The 21,718-nt window shown below is 41.4% G+C and overlaps 1 long non-coding RNA gene across 6 annotated transcripts; it reads right to left on the bottom strand.

Annotated features, from left to right (window-relative positions):
- Positions 1 to 427: 427 nt before the first annotated feature.
- Positions 428 to 4,284, bottom strand: LOC110735297. Of its 6 annotated transcripts, none has more exons than XR_002514056.1 (3): positions 3,508 to 4,284; positions 921 to 2,981; positions 428 to 817 (listed from the first exon to the last, which is right to left on the bottom strand). It is a non-coding gene; the product is annotated as an uncharacterized LOC110735297 (long non-coding RNA). The 6 variants fall into 6 exon arrangements; XR_002514059.1 differs by having other exon boundaries at positions 921 to 3,636; positions 3,967 to 4,284; XR_002514060.1 differs by having other exon boundaries at positions 921 to 3,627; positions 3,967 to 4,284.
- Positions 4,285 to 21,718: the final 17,434 nt, after the last annotated feature.

The raw sequence follows: 21,718 nt of genomic DNA, 5'->3' as shown, positions 1-21,718 counted from the left end.
GTTACATAAAATGTTATAAGTGTTATTATAGACAATAGGTAACACTTTAGCGGGTGATACATCCGCCCATGTTACCTAAGGTCTTATGTAACACTTTGGGTAATATATGGTAACACTTTTAAAAGTGTTACTATAAAACATCTTATGTAACACTTTTTATATTATTAGTATCATTTTTAAAGTGTTACTTTTTAATTCTTATGTAACATCTCTAGTAACATTTTCCAATCATATAGTAACACTTTATCATACTTTATGTATCACTTTTGCAAACTAATATAACACCTTGTTGATTATTAGGTAACATTTACAATCATCTTTTGACATTAAGTATCACTATATTTGACATTATGTATCACTTGTATATTAAAATGTACAACCATGACACAAACATGTAATTAACATATACGATAAACAATAATTGGAATTGATAAAATTTCATATATCCTTCCAAAAAAAAACCATAAACACCAATTTTTTATCTCGCTAAACAATCTAATAATAAAAAATAAAAATAAAATATCAACTTTGCCACCAAATTCCAAACAGAATAGGCAAAATCACAATCAGCGTAGTTGCAAACAAACATCATTAATAATTGAAGACAGTAGCATCTTGTAGCTAGCTCGGTTGTAGTAGCAGACATCAATTACAACAGCAGATCACCGTAACAGCAGTAGTCAGCAGTAACAATGACAGCAACAGCAGCATACAACTCTTTGCTTTAGACAAGGCATCATGAAAAGAAAGACATGATCCACCAATGCAATCTCATATAAGGAGTTGCACATGTTCTATCTTTAGCCATGTTGAGTTCCTGCACACACAACCAAAAGAAAATGAACAATCCACTTAGCTAAAAAAAACCAACTTGTTACAACTAATTTATGCTAGAAAATGATATTGCACCAACTGCTTACATTCTTACATGATCCAATGGCGACACTGAACCAACTGCTTACATTCTTACGTGATCCATTGGCGACACTGAACCCTGTATAACCTGGTTATTCAGGATAATGATTGTCTACATATAATGTGACAGCCATTAAAGCTTCATTTGCACGAGAGGTCAAGAAACATATACATAAATTAATGAGCTAAGTAATTGAGACCTTAACTAACATATTGATCCTGGACACAAAATAATGTAGGGTTATTATGCTAGAGAAAACCCAGAACATAAAATTTATGCATCAATTCAAACAAAATATAGAATAGAAAAATTTTCATAATCGTTCTTTTTCTATTCACGACTGTCTAAAAATAACATTCCAATTATAGAATTATTCATGTTAGTATATACTTATCTATCATTAACCAAGCCTTGTAACATTTAAAAATCCAAAATATCCTAACCTATACAACCAGATCAAAATAACCAAATCAATAATAGAGTCTAATAAGTATGTGAAATTTTGACTCTAAATTTAATATAAATGAGAGTAAATATGAAAAGAAAGCATACCCATAAACACTCAAATTGAGTAGCAGCAACTCACGAACTACCGTTATCAAACAACACCACAATTTCATTTTCTTCTCCCACTTTCTCTTACTCCACTTTAGCAATATCCACACATAAATAAAGAAAGAAAATTTTTATTTATCTAACAAAAACAGACGAGGAGACCCATTGTTATTTTACCAGCCAATATTCCTTTCCCTCTTTCTTGCCAAAGAACCCTTGCTGAAACCCAGCTACTTTTCACACTTTACTTTGTCATACCATTCAATCTCCCTAGAACAAGAAATAATTGTTTTAAGAAAATAGTACAAAGAAAATAAATGTTACTACATTAAATTTCTAAATGGCAAGAAAGAGACTATTAAAAATATTGATATCACAACCCAAATGGTAAAAAATTATACAATGAATATTGGAACTAAGAGTATAAGAGTAGACTTTATATATACTTTCAACAAGTCACATGCATTAAGGAAGTTCTCATGGCAATATGGCATCATAAGAGTTATGATTAATGTCGGAAATAGCCCTGGCATCCGACCTATACCTAATATCAGGTTGTCAGGCTACAAATAACAAACTATGTGATCCTAATCATCTGTGGGAATTTGAAGATTATTTCCAGAAAATATAAGCATCAAAACTGCAGCATCAAATTTACAGAATTAATATAAGCCAAAAGTGGAAATTTTTTTAGAAGATATAAGCATCAAAACTGTAAAAATGGAAAGAAATAAAATGAGAAATTAGTTTCAAAAAATATAATCACTTTCTTTTACTCAACGTATCAAACATTCCCACTAGTCCATAGTCCGTCCAAACCTTGACCAAAAGAAAAAAGGCAAAAAGATAACGGAAAAGTCTAGAATGAAATTCATGATTCATAAAGCTTAAAAATATAAGACAGTTTAGGTTTGAAAGAAAAACAAGAGCTATATAAAGAACAAGTACAATGATTCATGATATGTATGTAGCCACTATACAATTAATTTGGAGTTATAAGGTAAAATATCCCTTACACCAGGACAAGCATTGAACTACAAAAGAGGCTATAAAATTCACAATTTCTAGAAGTACTTACTTGTCAATAGCAAATATATAACAAACAAGAGATGCTCTCTATATTCGTAGAAGGGGGGGGGGGGGGTTGGGGTAATTTAAGTATAAAGTCATCTTTGTTTTATTTAATTTAAATGCTCTTTTTTTCTTTCCTCATAAAACTCTTTTTTATGAATTCAAATGTGAGAGTTGAATACACAATTAAGGCATGAAGACAAATCAATTATCTACATTGAACTCTTACCTCCAATCTCACCAATCCACTGTAGGTAAGGGCAAGATGAATTAACTAAATAGACAAATCACCAAGCTCACCAATCCACTGTAGGTAAGGGCACGATGAATTAACCAAATAGTCAAGGTATTGCATAATTATATTTGCAACCTCTGTCTTGACTGCTCTACTCTTGTATCTAACTAATATGGATTTGCTTGCATTAAGTGTCATTCATCACTGCTTTGTAGAAATGAAATGTGAGTCTAATTCAATAAGATTTGAACTCAAAATTGGTCATATATATATATAAACCTAAAATTGGTCACATATATAAAATTGGTCACCTCATTCTATAATGTCAATTGTCCAAGTCAAAAATATAAATCAACAAATAATTCACAATATAATCACCAGGATTAACAGAAAAACCATCAAGATCTTGTTTGCTAAAAGCTCATCAATTAGTCCATTTATATCAAATAGAGAATTGACATCGTCAATAATAGCTAAAATGTCATAAGTCCATAATTTATGAAATTATATCGGAAATTTTCTCAAATTTCTAGAATACAAATTCAATAAATCAAGGAATTCCATAAATCAATGTAGATATTCAGCCATCACTTAATTCGACTAACATCGTCAAAGCTTGACACAAGTATTGACGCTAGAATGTTAATTAACTCAAACAAATAAAATTAACCCAATTCAATAATTAGAGATTAATATATAAAAAAATCAAACTAAAAATAAAATAGCAAACCTAAGAGTGGTGGTTTTGACAGTAGCAGGAATAGCGGCATGCATTAGATTGAACATCAAATATTATTCCTCCGATTGTAACTAGCATTGCCTTTGATTTCTGCCCACAATTACTTGGATCCTTGACAAACTTAAGAAGATTAAATTCAGAAAAGAAAAATATAAACCTTAAATTGGTTAGATTAGTCAACAAAGATTAAATTACAAGGTAAATCAAATCAGCAATAAATGAAAAGAAGAAAAAACAAAAATCCCAATTTCATCAAAATACTTCAACCAATTCAGATGCATGTAAAATTGAGTATGAAAATAATGAAATTAAACATGTTAAATGGCAAATTAAACGTCAATTTAAGAAATCATCAAAACGATTAGAGAGAAGGAATTGAAACCCTAAGGTTAGCTACTCAACTTCTTGTTAATAATGGAAAGGGAGAGGGAACGATGATGGAAGCCGAACCTAAACTTTAAGATAGAAGCCGCCGATGATGGAAGCCTAGAGGTGCCAATCGCTATCTTTGCCTCTTTGGAGGTGGCAATCACTGGAGCACGGAGTGTTTTATACATATTTGGTTTGGAGCACAGGTTGCGATGGAGGTAGGCTGCGGTGAACGGGGGCTATAGTGCAGCACTAGGAGCGAGAAGGGGGTAGCGGTGAAAAAGAGGTGTCGAGGTGCAAATTCAAGAGAAAGAGAAAGGTTGATGGAGAAACCGAGAAATACAAGGGAGGAAGATAGGTTGTGACTTGTGAGGGTCTTTTTTATTTATATCAAATCAAGTTTTACAACTACGTGTTACAACCAAGTGATACCTAATATTAAAGTGTTATTATAAAGTGTTACCTAACATTAAAGTGTTACAAAAAATATTACCTAATATCTAAATGTTACAAAAGTGTTACATAGAAATCAAGTAATCAAGAAATTTTTAAAATGTTACCGATTGATGTTATTTAAGCCCAACTTTATAGTAGTGTTTATAGGAAGGGATGTGATCCATCATCGTTCAAGTCATTTTCAAATGGCATCGAGGTCTATGTGAAGACATACTGTGATCTCTGTGGAGTATTTATGAAAATTTCTATTCATAACTTTGAGATGGTCACGTTTGGGTCAAGAAAACACCGCTCGATCTAATCTAGACGTTTCGATATCTTGCCAAGTCAATTATGTACTTAATTGAACTCTTGAGCTACTCAAGGTTAAGTTTTGTTCACATTTGATGAATATAGCCATATTCTTTTATATTACTTGTGAAACATTGAAGTAATTGAATCCTCTTTACCTTTCTAAGTAAATTGTCTATACAAAGAATAATAGCTCTTTACTTTGTCGATTTTAATGAGTAAGACTTGTTTGTCTTAGAACGATTCTGAACGACCAACTGTCAAGGGCCTTCACTTGCAACTTTATGGCTTCGTCTTCCAAGAACCTCTGTCTTTAAGACTTAACAAAAATTATACGATAATACTCAACGGTTCGTAGACCTTATTTAGATTTACAGAAATACATGACGGAATGCAGTCCATATTTTCTATCCTGTCGGGCCCACTAGTTGCCATTTTATAAAACCTTTGAGAGAATATAAATTCCATTCATCAATTCACTATATGTTAATGGCCATTTATTTTACAACAATAATCAAGTAACAATGCACACATACGCGTAAATTAGTAACTAACTTAGGTGGTTAATCCGATTAACATTCTTAATTAAAACTAGTCAAAGTTGTTTAACCAATTACGTGATTAAGAATAATAAAAAAATTGAAGCTCTCACTAAATTCCGCATCAAACTTAATTTATCCAATTAATTAAGCCTGTAAACAAAAAATTTTGCCAAAATAAAATTTTGCATGTACCGCTCAAAACCGAGGCCTTACCTCCCAAAATTAAATAAAATTAAATAAACATAAATAAAATAATTAAATTCGGTAAAATACGCAAAACATATAGCCCCTCACTTTGCTAGAGTGCCTAGTACCAAGGAACGAGGCTTGGTTTTGTAGGAACCGAGCCTCGATTCTTTGTGTGGCTGCTGTCCGCATAGCCTCTTGCTACTTTGCGAGGCTCATGTTGCCTAGCAGCCGCAACCCGCAGCTCTCCGCAAGGACTTGCCTTCACGCAACAAGCATCGCATCATTTACTTGCACACACTCGCACATAGATGAATCTGCCAGCAGCCTTGGCAGCCACATGCGGGCTGCTCCCGGCTAGCCTAAGGCTTGCTCGTGGCTGTTGTGCCTCAATTTGCGTGCTCGTGCAATTTGGGTTTTTGACCCGATTTTTTGTGACATTTGTTTTGGGTGTTTTTGTCCCTCGAGAGAGTTACAACTCGAAGATTGGTTGAGGAGCGCCTGTACATGCAAAATAGCAGAGGCTCCGGGTGGTTGGAGCTCCCCCCCCTCTGACGATCAAGTTAGAATGTGTTGGAGTAAGTAAAATGTGCAAAAAATGATATAGGTGATATCTTCTCGGATTCCAATATCTAGAGATTTCTCTGATGTAAGAGAATGTAAGTGATATAGTAATAAAATCAATCTGTCCCACAAATGGGGGAAATCTCCCTATTTATAGGGTCATTTTTGATAAGTGTCCCCTTACGTAGGTCGTTTGACCTTGATTTGGTGGGCTGCCCGCACTTTTGGAGGTTTTTCGGGAATTGGGCCTTTGAAAGCCGTCATTCCTTTTGATGACAGTGGATTCCACGTGTCATTTTGTAAATGGCCCAATTTAGGCCAATATAGGGTAGACACATGTCCTATTCTCATTGGACCACGTGGCGGGGTAAATTTAGCCAAAACAACATTTATCATCAATTCTAAATTAATTTTAGAATCAATTTATTGAGCTAGATAAATAAAAATTAAACAAGTTCAGCTTAATTAAATTCATTTAAGTGCACTAAACAAAATTATTTCTAAGAACTCTTCTTTAGTGAAATTTGGTTCAGCTTGATGCAACAAAAATGAAAAAGGGCTATTCTAACTATTAATTTAACCAACGTAAATTAATTATGAGATTTGACAAAATTAAGAGTGTTGGAAATATGAACATATATATTCAAACAAAGATTCGAATTTAAACTAGTGAATCCTTAAAAAATTACATCATCCAATATGATAATTATTAAAAGTTCTATCACAAGTTTGAAAATTTAAGATTCCAATCAACTTAACCATGATTAAATAAAAAAAAGTTCGAAAAACATATTGGGAATTTAGCAACACAAAGTTTAAATTAGTTAAAATAATTAAAGATGGAATCTTTAGTACATAAGAGCCTCAAGATACAAACTTTTGACACTTAAAGCAATTTATTTGCAATTATGTGAAATTTTGAGCTAACTATGAAGCACCAATTACTACCAAGTAATTAAGCTCAAAAGTGGTGTAAATTTGCAGAAGGATAAAGGAAAGAACCAAATACATAATCACAATTAATATGCCATTAAGATATAAGGTTTATAAGATTTAAAATTTTTCAGCAAAATGAAAAATCCCTCAAAACAGGCATTTTAGTGCAAGATTTGGCTATTTCGCATACTAAAAAGGATCAGAATGTTTCCAAAATGTCGATTCCACCCAAAATTCACTAGTCTTGGGCGAAAATCTGGTTTTAGAGCAAAAATTCTTAATAAAACGAGAATAAAATTATTAAAATCAAGCTATTTATATAATTAGCAACAACAACAAGAAATTAAATCCATTTTAAACACCTTAACAACTTGAGTTACAAAAAAAAAAAAAATAAGCAAGGCTCTGATACGACTGTTTGGTTTCGATAAGTCTAACTCACCACAGAAGAAATATTCAACCACAAGACCCGCTCACAATTAATATAACTAAATGACATAAATAACAAGAAAGGGGGAAAAGATAAACATACCCTTATCGCGTGCTTCGTTCATACTCAGAGCACTTACTTCAACGCTAAGTCTTGCAAATGTAGAGACCTCCTACGATATACATCCGCAACTCCACCTGATCGGACTCTTACTCGGAGTTTAGTCGAATCGGACCAAAACCCTACACGAGTATTTTATGAACTTAAAGCTTTCTCTCAAGTGGATATGCCTTTTTAAGTTCTTACTCAAGTAAACAATCCCAAAGGTATGCCTTGGCTATTTGTATGATCTGCTTTCTTGTGAATTCAACTTGCCCCCCAAGGCAACTGACATCCATTGTGAGCTAATCATATAGCACCCAACCTTTAGCCCCAATATGGGTCGGGTTGGCCACCAACCTACGACCATCATCCATGAACCTTCACCCGGTTAGCGCCCCCCCTGCCACATAGCACGTTGCCAACGTGGCAACAAGCCACTTGGCACTGCCATGTGCGCTGCCACATGTCGTGTTTCCATGTGTGCTGCGGCGTGCGATGCCACATGGCGTGGTGCAATGTGGCGTGCTATCCTTGCCTTTCGTGTGGCTAGGAATTTTACTTGTTAGTTGAAGCGTTTTCCCGTCTCACCAATTCCTAAATTTTGGCTCGACTTTTGAGATTCTGTTCCAACGCTCTAAGCTCGGAATTCGACGTCTTTATTCATAATATTCGAGCGACTTATTAATTCCTTTTGGATTAATTTGTCATATTGGAACGTTAGTTGCTTGGGTGTTACCTAAAGGGTTCAATAATGAATTAACTGTAATATTAATTATATATTAATATCACTGCTAGGAAGTGGCCTCCAACTAGGCATTCCGATCACTTGACCTCACTGAATAATAAGCTTTCTAATAATTCTGAACACTCTATTGAAATAACATACTTATTTAAAGGACACCCAGTACAAGAAAAATCTCTTTTCGTAGCGATTATTTCATAGTGATTGTACATTCGCTACAATATGCAAGTATGTTTGTGAAATAATTAAGGATGTCATATTATTTTTACAATCGCCATTGTTTTCCCATATAAAATCGATAAGGAAAACATAATAATACATATCAGCACAATTTTTACAAATTTATATAATTTTTAGAAATCGTAACATGTACAATCGCCACTAAATCCTAAAAATCGATACGAAAAGCCTTTTCAACACTAGATATATAAACATTGTTTGACAAAGAATACATAAAATATGTCATATCTTATTAGTGAAAAATTTAATATACGAGGTTGAGGTTTCATGTTCATATCTTTTGAAGATCATACGCATGTTTTTTTTTTGAAGAAAATGAGTTAAACATTTATAGCGATTGTAATCGCTACAAAAATCACCATGATTGGATGTAGTTTTTCGTATCGATTATTGAGGCCAACCCCAGCAATATTGAAAACCACTACTAAAGGCTAAGGCAACATGGAATATTGTATCGAATGACCATTTCGTTGGGTAAGTTTTTTGTTGCAATTACTATCGATACTAAAGGTTAAAATAATCGCTAAGAAAAGGTTATTTTCTTGTAGTGACCATTCCTATCAAATGGAAAGTTCGTTATTGTAGGCGGCGTTTGAAGTGCGCCTACGTTAAAGCATGTGGTGATTATGCTTGGCGCTCATAGGAAGTGGGAATTTACATATATGATTAAGGACAAGGAAAGTAGGGAACCTCCAACAAGTTTTTAAGGAACTTGTAAACCATTCACGGATCATTTAAGGCAACCACGAATAAAGGGACAACGATAGGATACAACGATTGAGCTGTGAAGGTTACACCCCATTCATAATCCATGAGATTACTTACTCCATATGGTTTGAAACCACGAAAGGAGGATCGAGGATGATACTACGAAGTGAGTCATGGAGTCACATTTGCCCGTATTGGCCTCTACTTGACTCTTATTATGAAAAATGATCTTTGCAATCTCAAAGGCATATAAACAAAGATTCAATTTACTCCACCTATTATTAGGATAAATTGGTTGAATATTAATGCAACATATAACTCTAAAATATTAGTGATCACTTGATTAAATAACAAGATTGAATATGAACCTAAACCGGTCATCCAAATTATCTTATTAGACGTGATTTTCAATTACATATTCCCTTTAAAATGCAATATGGTGATAAAAAATATTAATAGAATAAACATTAATATTGGAAGCAATTCAACAATGATAGCTGATTAGGGGATTTTGCTCCCACCAATCGGAATGCGCCAAGTGGACCAATCAGGTCCTGCCAAGTGTCTCCTAGTTGGAACTGTTAGGACTTGCCACGTGGCACGCGCTTATTCGTCCACCTTGGACCTGTTATGTCACGACATGTGGCATACTCCATGTCTAATGGAGAACCCGGCCACCCAGGCCCAACTTCCGAGGGAAGCCCAATCAGCCCTAGGTTTACCTAAACCTAGGATGGACACGTTTCCCAAGGTTATAAATACCTCCCTTAATCCTCATTAAGGGGACACGCGAAAAACATTACGGAACACACTAATAACCGGCTGGTCTCGCTAACAAAGCAGATTACCTACATTAAACACTCTCACCTAGAGAGACTTTATTACTTTAATTTCCGCATTAATTACTCCTTAATGAGGTACTAACTTGACCGTTGGAGGCGGAGCTCACAGGAGTCTCCGTTATTTTGCAGGTACAGGCGTCCGGTTCCAGTCTCGGAATTGTAACTCTCCCGCAGGACATCAGAAAACCCCGAAACATTTGGCGCCGTCTGTGGGGAGAGTACTTCAGAGATGGCATCCAAGTCTGTACCGACTCCTGAAGAGAGGCGTCCCCTAGACGACCCTCAAGTTCAGTCGGACCATGACACCGAAAGTGAATTTGAAGTTGAAACTCATACAGCTTCAGACGGGACCCTAAGGGCCCGACGTACCCGTCATACCGAAAGGAGGGAACAGGAGCATCTTCAAACAGGAAGCGAGCCAGCAGGCGCACCGCCTGTTCGGCAACAGCCGACTGATGGGTCTGCTCCCATCACAAGGAACGAACTCATGATCTTCATGAGGGACTTCAAGGGAGAGATTCAAGAGTTGATCAACAAGAAGTCGACTGCTCCAGTCAAGGAGCAGTCGGCCAAGAAACCCTCCACTTCACTGAAGAGGAAACCAGTTCAAGGGCGAGAGGCGACTCCTCATCCTAAATCTAGGAAGCGGGAGCCACCTGCCCTTGATTTCACAAAATTCCGTTATCCTACAGGAAATAGGAAACCGGTTCGTCATATTCAGGCGGACGGGTCGAAGCAAACATTCACAGATGCTCGGCTACTGCTAGAGCAGAAGAAGAGTGATCGATTGTCAGAGTCGGCTTCTACTTCAAACTTTCAAGACAGTTTGCGAAATGACTCGATGAGGCATACTCAGTCGTACCATGAGAGTCAGTCAGGCGGCACCTCCCGTCAGTCCGGCTTTCATAGTGCCCAGGCGGTACCAAACTTACCATTTGTGCCGCAACAACAGTATTTTATGCAGCCACCTCCATTTGGTGGACCTACAGCAAAAAACGTCCAACCTATGGACTGGCAGCTACGGTTGCTTAGACTTGGTGAACAGCCGTCGGCCTTCTCCAAGGAAATTACTGAAGCCGCTCAGCCGACCAAAGTGAAAAATGTACTAGTAGGCGCCTATGACGGCACTACTAACCCAGAAGACCATCTGATGGCATTCACCAACCTGATGTACCTTCAAGGGTTGGATGATCCCACCTGGTGCAAGTGTTTCCCAGCGACTCTCAAAGGAATCGCACAGCGATGGTTCGGCAACCTGCCGACTGGTTGTGTTAATAGCTTCAGGACGCTTGCTTACTTATTTGCCTCCAACTTCGCCATGAACATCCCTGCGAAGAAAACGACCCTTGATTTGGGAACAATTCAGCAGGGCGAGAAGGAGGGGCTTCGTTCTTACATCAGGCGGTTTAACCTGATGAGAATACAGATTCAAGGGTTACCGGATGAGGTAGCTTATACCGACTTTTTTAGAGGTCTCAAAGACGGGTCTACCTTCAAATTTGATTTGGTTCGAAAAAGGGTGGCGACTCTTCAAGAGGCCTTGATTGAAGCAGAAGCCTATATACAGGCGACTGATCTTTGTAAGATAAAACAGTCGGACGGGAAAAGGTTCGACAAAAGAGAAGGACGACAGAAACAGTCGTCAAACAAAGATGAGAAAAGAAAAGAGGTCTGGACGGCTGATTCCTCTAAACAGCCGGCCCAGAAAAAGAAAAAAGAATTCAAACCATACTCCCCAAAGTATGTATTTAACAAGGATAACCAGTTTATCCTAAAAGAAATCAAGGGACGGATCTCAATTGAGAAGCCGGTCCCCATGAAGGGTTCTGCAAACAACCGGAACCAAGATAAAGTCTGTGCTTATCATGATGACGTTGGTCATCACACCAATGACTGCATCAGTCTTATGCGGTACCTAGACCGCCTGGCTGAGCAAGGCGATCTTGACACTTATGTCAAGAAATCTACGGGGAACACTTCCTCAAAAAAGCTGTCGGCCAAAAAGAATCAACAGGCCGACAGCTCCGATACAGATGATGCAGTCGTCTACACCATTGCAGGCGGCTTCTCAGGAGGCGGCCCCACTATTAGGGGCAACAAAGATAATATAAGGCGGTTAGATGTAAATTCCGTTCACCAAGAACGGCCGTCCAAATATACATTTCCTGAGATTGTCATCACTGAAGAGGATCTAGGAGGGGTAAGGGGGCCGCATGACGACCCTCTCGTTATTGAATGTAAAGTGGCCAACCAGAGAGTTGGCCGAATCCTCATAGATACCGGGAGCTCCTCAGATCTCATCAGCAGCAAATGTCTGTCGAAACTGAAATATCAGACTGACTGCATACATCCGGCCTCCCACCCTTTAGTAGGGTTTGGAGGAGGAGTCGTCCACCCACTGGGACGAGTAGATTTACCCATTCGCCTGGGCGAAAAAGGGGAAGGACGACACATGGTAGTCCGGTTCCTAGTAGTAGAGGAACTCTCGGCCTACAACATGATTCTGGGTCGACCAACCCTGAATAATTCCAAGGCTGTTATAATCCCGTCTCTTATGTTGCTCAAGTTTGAGAGGGATAATGGAACAGTCGGCTCCCTAAGGGGAGATCAGAGGATGGCCCGAGAGTGCTATCTCTCGGATGTCAAGCCCACTGTTATGGCCACTGGGTCAAGTGGTGAAAAAACAGACCTTGACAATGTCAAGGAGAGTGCGCCTGTTCAAGAAGCAGGCGGCAAAAAGAGAAAGGCGTCCCAGACAGAGTCCGCAAGAAAAGCAAGAAAATAACAATCATTGGCAGAGGAGCGGTCGGATGAGTTCCGCCCTCAGCCGGCTGGTGAGCATGCGGACTTGATCTTAGACGACTCACGTCCTGACCGAACAGTCAAAGTTGGGACGACTGCTCTGAGAAACCTTGGTGACAACTTTCACAACCTATTGAAAGAATACAAGGACATCTTTGCATTTGAAGTCCATGAAATGCAAGGCATTAGTCCTGATCTGGCGGTACATAAACTCGCCGTGGATCCGAAAAAGAAGTCGGTACGGAAAAAGAAGCGGAACCATGGCGAAGAAAGAAGTCAGGCGGCAGCCGCCGAAGTTAAAAAATTACTTGATGCAGGGTTCATTCGGCAATGTTACTTCCCAGACTGGGTTGCAAATGTGGTGCTTGTTAAAAAGCCGAATGGCACCTGGCGAATGTGTGTAGACTACACAGACTTAAACAAGGCGTGCCCCAAAGACAGTTACCCTCTACCTAAAATTGATAACCTGGTCGACTCAACAGCCGGCCATGCCTTGATGAGTTTCATGGACGCCTATTCTGGTTTCCATCAAATTCCCTTATGGAAGAAAGATCAGGAGAAGACGGCCTTCGTCACTGATCAGGGGTTATACTGTTACACGGTCATGCCGTTTGGTCTTAAGAATGCCCCGGCTACCTTCCAACGAATGATAAACACTGTGTTCTTTGATCAGATTGGGAGAAACGTCGAGGCATATATTGATGATATGATTGTCAAGACTAAACTTCAGAAAGATCATCTGTCGGACCTCCGAGAAACTTTCGCCACACTCAGGCGGCACCATGTCATGCTCAATCCCAAGAAATGTGTATTTGGAGTTGAGTCTGGGAAATTTCTCGGATTCCTTATCAATCAGAGAGGAATAGAAGCGAACCCTGAGAAGGTGCAGGCGGTCATTGACATGCAGTCGCCTCGTACCATCCGAGAGGTTCAGAAGTTAACAGGTTGTCTGGCGGCCTTGGGAAGATTTCTAAGCCGATCAGGCGACAAATGCCTATACTTTTTCCAGGCAATTAAGAAAAAGGCAAGGTTTGAATGGGGGCCGGATGCTGAGGCCGCCTTCCAGAAATTAAAAGTTCACTTGCATTCCTTGCCGAGGCTGGTCAGCCCTTTGCCCAAAGAGGTTCTCTACATGTACCTGGCCGTCTCTGATCATGCGTTAAGCGCTGTTCTCCTTGCTAAAAGGGACGGCTGTCAGCTCCCGGTCTACTTTGTCAGTCACGTACTGAAAAATGCCGAGTTGAGGTATCCCCTAGTGGAGAAATTTGGTCTTGCACTCTTCATGGCTGTTAAAAAATTGAAGCCCTACTTTTTGGCACATACAGTCGTCGTGTATACAGACCAACCTATCAAGCGGCCGCTGACCATCATGGAGTCGTCAGGCCGAATGATCAAATGGGCAATAGAAATACAGAGCCTCGAAGTTACTTTCGAGCCTAGAAAAGCAGTGAAGGGGCAAGCCTTTGCTGACTTTATTGTAGAGATGACTCGTCCTCCTGACTCTCAAGTTCCAGACCAAGTATGTAAGGTATATGTGGACGGAAGCTCTACTTCAAATGGTTGTGGAGCAGGCGTCATATGTCAGTCGCCAGAGGGCGACAGGTTCGAGTATGCTCTACGCTTCAGGTTTCAGGCTTCAAACAATGAGGCAGAATATGAAGCTTTACTAGCCGGGATCCGCATGTGCAAGGCGGCAGGGGCAAGAAAAATAGACGCCTGTTCCGATTCACAATTGATAGTGAGTCAGTACAATGGAGAATACGAAGCAACCCATCCGGCCATGATCAAGTATTTACAGGCGGTCCGACAAGCAGTCGGCTCCCTTGAAAATTTCCATCTGATCCAAGTGCCGAGATCAAAAAACAACCAGGCGGATGCACTGTCAAAATTAGCATCATCCGCCTCCTCTGATACTCCTCGAACTGTTTTTTGGGAAGTAATGGAGAAGAGAAGCATCGAGGAAAACCCTATTGGAATCCTAGACAGAAGCTCAACCTGGATGGATTCAATCAGGGCATATCTGACAAACGGTACACTGCCGGATGATCCTCAACAGGCGGCAGGACTGAAAAAACGAGCCACCTGTTTTGAAATGATAAAGGGAGAACTTCACAAGAGGGGGTACCTTCAACCCTTCTTAAAGTGTGTTAATCCAGAAAAGGGACGAGAGATAATAGATGATCTTCACTCTGGTTACTGTGCTTCTCATATAGGTGGTAGGATGCTTGCTCAAAGGGCAAGGCGGCAGGGCTACTTTTGGCCTACTTTGGAAGCAGATGCAATGGAGATGGTGAAAAAATGTGACAAGTGCCAAAGGTTTGGCAAACTAATTCACCGTCCGGCTACTGACCTCACTACCATTCACAGCCCACTACCGTTTGCTAAGTGGGGCATGGACATTCTGGGTCCACATACGCCTGCTACAGGCGGAAGGAGGTACATACTTGTTGCCGTCGACTACTTCACTAAATGGGTAGAGGCGGAGGCTGTAAAGGGAATCAAGACGAAAGATGTAATTTCATTCATTTGGAAAAACGTCATCACTCGGTTCGGGGTTCCCATGTCTATGGTTTTTGATAATGGTCCCCAATTTGAGACGCCTGTTCTCAAAAGCTGGTTGGGTGATCAAGGAATTGCAAACTACTTTGCATCTGTCGGCCGTCCACAAGAAAACGCCCAGGTAGAAGCCTTTAATAAAATCATCTCAGACGGTCTCAAGAAAAATATTGAACGAGCAGGCGGCCTATGGGCGGATGAACTACCACATGTTCTCTGGGCCATTAGGACGACTGAAAAAGGGGCGACTGGAGAAACTCCATTCCTCCTAACTTATGGTGCGGAAGCTGTTCTTCCAATAGAACACTACGAGCCGACTCTTCGAGTGATGCTATATGACGAAGAGGCAAACTGGGAAGCCATGCGCCTGACATTAGACTCACTTCCTGAAAAGAGGGGCAATGCTGTCTTGCGCCATGAGATTTATCGCCTGAGAATGACTAGATCATACAACAAAAAAGTACACAGGCGTCCACTCAAAGTAGGGGACTTTGTACTTAGAAAAATGGAAGCAGTTGGTAGGGCTAATGAGTCTGGCAAACTAACTCCCAACTGGGAAGGACCCTACCGAATCTATGAGGAAGTCAGGAACGGTACCTACCGTCTGGAGACACCAGACGGACAACCATTGCCTCGAACTTGGAATATAGATAATCTTAAGAAATATTTCTTTTGAATGATGTAAATAGTCAAGAGCTACTTAATAAAAGTGCACTTGCTATTCAATTTGTACTAAGAGGGGCACGCTTACTAACAAACAGTCGGCTACTCTCCATTGAGTTTTTCACTCTATCTTCAGAGGGGCATGTCGTCTGTACCTTTACAGTCGGCTACTCTCCATTGAGTATTTTACTCACAATACTTGGCTAAAAAGATTAGGGCCTGGCCGACCCTGCGCCTAACAGGCGGCTACCCTCCTTTTACTTAGCACCTACGTTCACCAAGAACTTACCAAGGCCACAGGCCGAATGATCAGACCAGGCGCCAAGCCAACTGATCAAATCTACAAAACTAATACGACCTGTCCCAACATCATAGCAGGCGTCCGACGGCATCCATTCGGATGAAATTCGTCGCAGAGAGCAGTTCCCTTTTGGGTGGAACATTGTTCTATAAACTAATTACACGGCACCTATACGACTGTCCCCAAGGGCAACCACGTAGCCGTTTTGAGACAAGGATAACTCTATCACTAACCAAACCAGTGGTAGCAGTTGACATCTGAGTCAGATGACCGCCTGTATTACTTGGGATAAATACAGGGGGTACCTATTGAGTTAATAGCCAACAAACATTGGCGAATCAAGGGGTCTAGCCGGCCTTCGCCGCCTGGTACCTCTACTTCTCAAACAAAAGTGACGGCGACTGAGTAACTCCAACGTTATCTCATAAGTCACTCCCTCAAATTTGGTATGGAACCTGAAAGGTTTGAGTCGTCCGCCTGTTTTTAACAAACAGGGGCACTCAAACCCCTATTCCTACTAGGTAACCTATTGAGTTAATAGCCAACAAACATTGGCAAATCAAGGGAAACAACCGGTGCCCGCCGCTTGTTTTCTCTACTACTCAATTCCTTGACGACTAGGTAATACTTTATTTACTTGGTCAAACCACTTTCCTACTTGGTTAAAATTACAAAAAGACAGGCCCGCCTGCCTAAAAAGGATCCAGACAAAATAGTTCGAATACCGATTGGATAAATGGCCGACTGATCGTCTATCCTGGAAACAGACAACCAGTCGTCCAGGGGCATAGGCGGCGTACTAACTATCTGTACCTGTCTGCAACGTTCGGCCATGTAAAACAGTCGGTCTAGTAAACAATTGGATATTAGATATGGTATACTTAGACAAATTTGAAGCAAAACAAAAATTCATTAAAAATAAGTCGGTCATTGAAGACCAACAAAATATTCAAAGCCCCGGCCCCCTGTCCGGGTAAATACAAAGCAAACGGCACGCAGGCCGTGGAAAGAATACATAAAGCTTAAGAAGGGGGCAGTTCAGTATTAGCAGCTGCCGCCTGGTCAGCACTCTTCTTGTTGGACTCGGCTTCATCTGCATCCTTTTTTGATGCCTTACCCCCAAGCGGCACAATCGCCACTACCGGCTCCTCCTCCTCCGACTCCTCCCCCAACGCCTCTTCTTCAGCAGCCGCCAGGATCTGTTGATTATATGCATCCGAGCACTGGCGGTACGTTCTTTCCCAAGAGGCAAAGTCGGCACTGGCGAAGAGGCGGCCCCAGGTCATGCGCTGGATTTGAGCGGAGTCTTCCATCATCTCCCGGACCAACTCTTTCTTCTCTTGCTCGGCCTTTTCCGAGAGCTCTTGGGTAAGACTCTTCTCTTGGGTCACCAGGCGTTCCTTTACGCTCGCCAAGGATTTCTCCATGGCTTCGTAAGAGTACATTTTCAGGCGAAGAGGTTTCAGCTCGGCCTGGAGATTTGTGATGGTTGCCTCCAGCTCGTCATTCTTCTTCTGGGCCGCCTCTAACTGAGCCCGAACAGCGGCGGTAGCCTGCGCCTGATAATAAAGAATATCAATGGTCAGTACTTCATTTTGGGAAATTTGAAACATTGCCTTATCACAATCAGAGGCGGCCATAGCTTTTGCAGCCTTTACCTCTTTGTTTTTCCGATCAAGCGGCTTGCGAAGGCCGTTAACTCGGAGCAGGGCCTAAGTAAAAAACAAAAAAAAAAACAGGCGTCAGTTTCCAAACAAAAAAGAAAACAGGCGTCCAGAAAATTCAAATACTCAAAAATATGCTAAGTATACCTCAGCAAGGACCCCTGCAATCCCGTCAAGGTCAAGGGTGCCGACACCCCTGACCGCCTCCCTTTCAGCCGGAGGAACTGCCCTGATCATAGACTTGGCCATCTCTACCAAGTCAGGCCCCTGGGGGCCGGCTGCATCAAGCATAAACAAACGGATTAGACTTAGTAAAAAAGGAGCAAGTCTAAAATTTACAAGGACAACTTCATACCTCTAGGCGGCCCATTTGGAGCTTTAGAAGAAGTGGCCGGCTGTTTCTCAGCCGCCACCTGTTTCCTGGCAGAACCAGGAGAGCTCCCAACAGTCGTCTTCCGGGCCTTGGGGTCCGGCTGTTGGGAAGATGAAGCTCTTGGAGCACCCGTCTATAAAAGAAGAAAAGAGTCAGTATATGCATAAGCACAACTCCAAAAAGAGGGTGAAAGGTTCGGAGCTCACCAAGGGTGCCCCTTTCTTGGGGGAGTCGGTTGAAGCTTGTTGCATAATAGAGGCCCGCAACATGGCCGCCGCAGTCTTGGAGGCGGTGATTTTGCTCATGGCGTCAGCTGCAAAAACAAACGGCAAAGTTAATAAAAGATAAACAACAAATGTATGAAACAACAGAGTATTCGACAGGCCGACTACCTCTTGAGCACCGACTGCTGAGGCCACAGGCGGCCAAAAAGTACTCGTCATAGAGCCACTTGAAGCTCGGGACGCAGTGCAGGGGTACTTGCTCTCGTACCCCTGAAGTAGAGTCGATCCTCGACTCTACTTTAAAGAGTCCTTTGTCAAGGATCTCTTTCTTAGCCTTGGGGGGAACAGGCGGCATGCTACGGCCGCCTGCAAGAAGGGGCGGATTCCTGTTCCACCTATTGAAGCGCTTGTTCTGCTCAATGTCAGAACTCTTAATGATGAGGAAGGTGCTCCGCCAGTCCTTCCACTTGTTTGCTTTACCTCTCGTCATGAGATAGCCCATGTGGCTTGTCAATTGATACAAGCCGGTACCGCCTGACTTAGGGGTCCGACTGAGATAGTTCATGTGGGCGAAAGCCTCGAAGCTCGGCTCTACCCCGTGCAGTTCGCACCCGGCCACATAGCCGAGTACGTTGGCCCAGGAGTTTGGGGCTAACTGCCATAACCCCAACTCATACCCATCCAAAATCCGCTGAACATCCGGATGTAATGGGAAGCGAAGCCCTGCCTTGATGGCCGCCTCGTAGCAGCCAAAGCAGGAGCTTTCGTAACTAGAACCAGCCGGCCAGACGACTGTGTCTTCTGGATCCGGCACAAACACTAGAAAATCGGGGCCCATGGTGTGGTTGGCAATAAAGCTCTCCACTTTCTCTTGCATGGCTGTGATTCGGCCCCGAGGTACCGTGCAGTAGTAGGGGGTATTTAGCTCTCGGTAAGAGGCGGATGGTTCCGCCCAATTGTCCCCCTTCTCAACTGTGTGAGAAAGTCTCGCCTCTTGCAGGCGGCTGTTTTTCTCTTCTGTACCCAAAGAAGCATGGCCAGAAGAGCTTGATGAGGAATCGTCCTCGGACGAGTCTGAAGAGGACGACTCCTCCCCTCTCCCGGAGGGGCCCGCCTCCTCTCTTTGAAAAGGAGCAGATTTGTTAACTGTTAAATTGGAAGGGGTCACTATGACTCCCCCCACAGAATTGCCGGCATCCAGGCCGCCTTGTCTCACTTCAACATCTGGCGCCTGGTCAGATGTTTCACTAATCGGCACCCTGTGGGAGGAGCCGTCTGAATTTGAGATCCTAGCTGTCTTTTTCGTTCTGGCCATCCTACTCTGCATAGACACAGATACAGTCGGACTTTGTATAAAGGGCAAAGATGGGTCCGGAAAAGGGCAGGCGGCACTCCTAGTCCTAGATTCAGCCGTCCCCGGTGACCGGCTGATCACTAACCTAGGTCGTGTCGTGTGCTTCCGTGGTGCCATTTCAGAAAATAAAAAGAAAATTAAGAGTAAGAGAACTGAGTTACCTGAACGAGTGACGGTTGATGAAGTTCTGAAAATACTGTGTAGTCGGCTTGTCAGAACAGGTGGTAGGCAGAAAAAGTCCAAAATGTCAGAGCAAGTTCAGGGGTCCGAATGTTCTCAAATAGTTCTCAAAGTGTGAAAATGACTCAAGGCAACTCTCCCTTATATAGGCGAAGTGAGAAGGCGAAGGGTCACTTCCAGAATTCAAAATTTGGGCGGGAAAATCTCTTGTCCTTTCGCCGACTGACACCTGTAGCAGGTCGTCGCCCGTTACTGTGCGACACCTGTCACAGGTAACACGTGACCAGTCACGTGCCACCTGTGAGGGGCAAATGATTAGGGGATTTTGCTCCCACCAATCGGAATGCGCCAAGTGGACCAATCAGGTCCTGCCAAGTGTCTCCTAGTTGGAACTGTCAGGACTTGCCACGTGGCACGCGCTTATTCGTCCACCTTGGACCTGTTATGTCACGACATGTGGCATACTCCATGTCTAATGGAGAACCCGGCCACCCAGGCCCAACTTCCGAGGGAAGCTCAATCAGCCCTAGGTTTACCTAAACCTAGGATGGACACGTTTTCCAAGGTTATAAATACGTCCCTTAATCCTCATTAAGGGGACACGCGAAAAACATTACGGAACACACTAATAACCGGCTGATCTCGCTAACAAAGCAGATTACCTACATTAAACACTCTCACCTAGAGAGACCTTATTACTTTAATTTCCGCATTAATTACTCCTTAATCAGGTACTAACTTGACCGTTGGAGGCGGAGCTCACAGGAGTCTCCGTTATTTTGCAGGTACAGGCGTCCGGTTCCAGTCTCGGAATTGTAACTCTCCCGCAGGACATCAGAAAACCTCGAAACAATAGCGTTAGTGTAGGGAATAATTTCAAGCCTTTAAATCCCATTAGCTTGAACCCCACTATGATCATACACTAAAGTACGGTGGCGTCCAAAAGGGAAGAAGATAGAGCAAAAGAGTCGCCAACAAGTTTTGTAAGGAACTTGTAAACCGTTCACGAGGTGAAGGTTACACCCCTTAACGATCCAAGAGATCGTCAACTCCATAAGGTCATGAACCAAATAAGGGTTCGGGGATGATAGTACAAATCCAACCTAAAAGAGATTGAACCTGCCATAATAATAGGCCTCTACTTTATTCTCATCGTATTCATGCGCGCTTTCTGATTAACATGCAATCAATAGGATTAACCCTAAACCTGTTTATCTATGTTGGTTGAATATTAATGCACAAATAAACTATTATTGGCAATCACTTGAATTATAATCAAATTAACCCTAACAAGATTATTAATTATCTTATTAAGCGTGATTACAAGTATATATTCCATTTAAACATGCATAAAAGGCGTGATCAAGCAATAAATAAGATATCAAGCAACATGATAAATAATCATGAATAATAAAAATATAATCATCAACAATAATAATAATAATAATATTCATAATCATGTTACAGCATAATAAAAATAGTAAGATCCTAGGCATGATACTAACAAGATTAATAACAAACCCTAGCATGTCACTAAGAAATAAAAATCAAATCTTTAGCCCTAACATGATACTAGCATGAATAAATATTAGGAAGAATATAAGAAGCATCGTAACAATCATAATTAATATTAAAATTACCCTAGACACGATACTAGGAATATCATAATAACGATAT

Source organism: Chenopodium quinoa, unplaced genomic scaffold, assembly GCF_001683475.1.
Source record: "Chenopodium quinoa cultivar QQ74 unplaced genomic scaffold, ASM168347v1, whole genome shotgun sequence".
Taxonomy (NCBI): domain Eukaryota; kingdom Viridiplantae; phylum Streptophyta; class Magnoliopsida; order Caryophyllales; family Amaranthaceae; genus Chenopodium; species Chenopodium quinoa.
The sequence above is the reverse complement of the archived record's forward strand: the minus strand, read 5'-3'. Positions and strand labels throughout refer to the sequence as shown.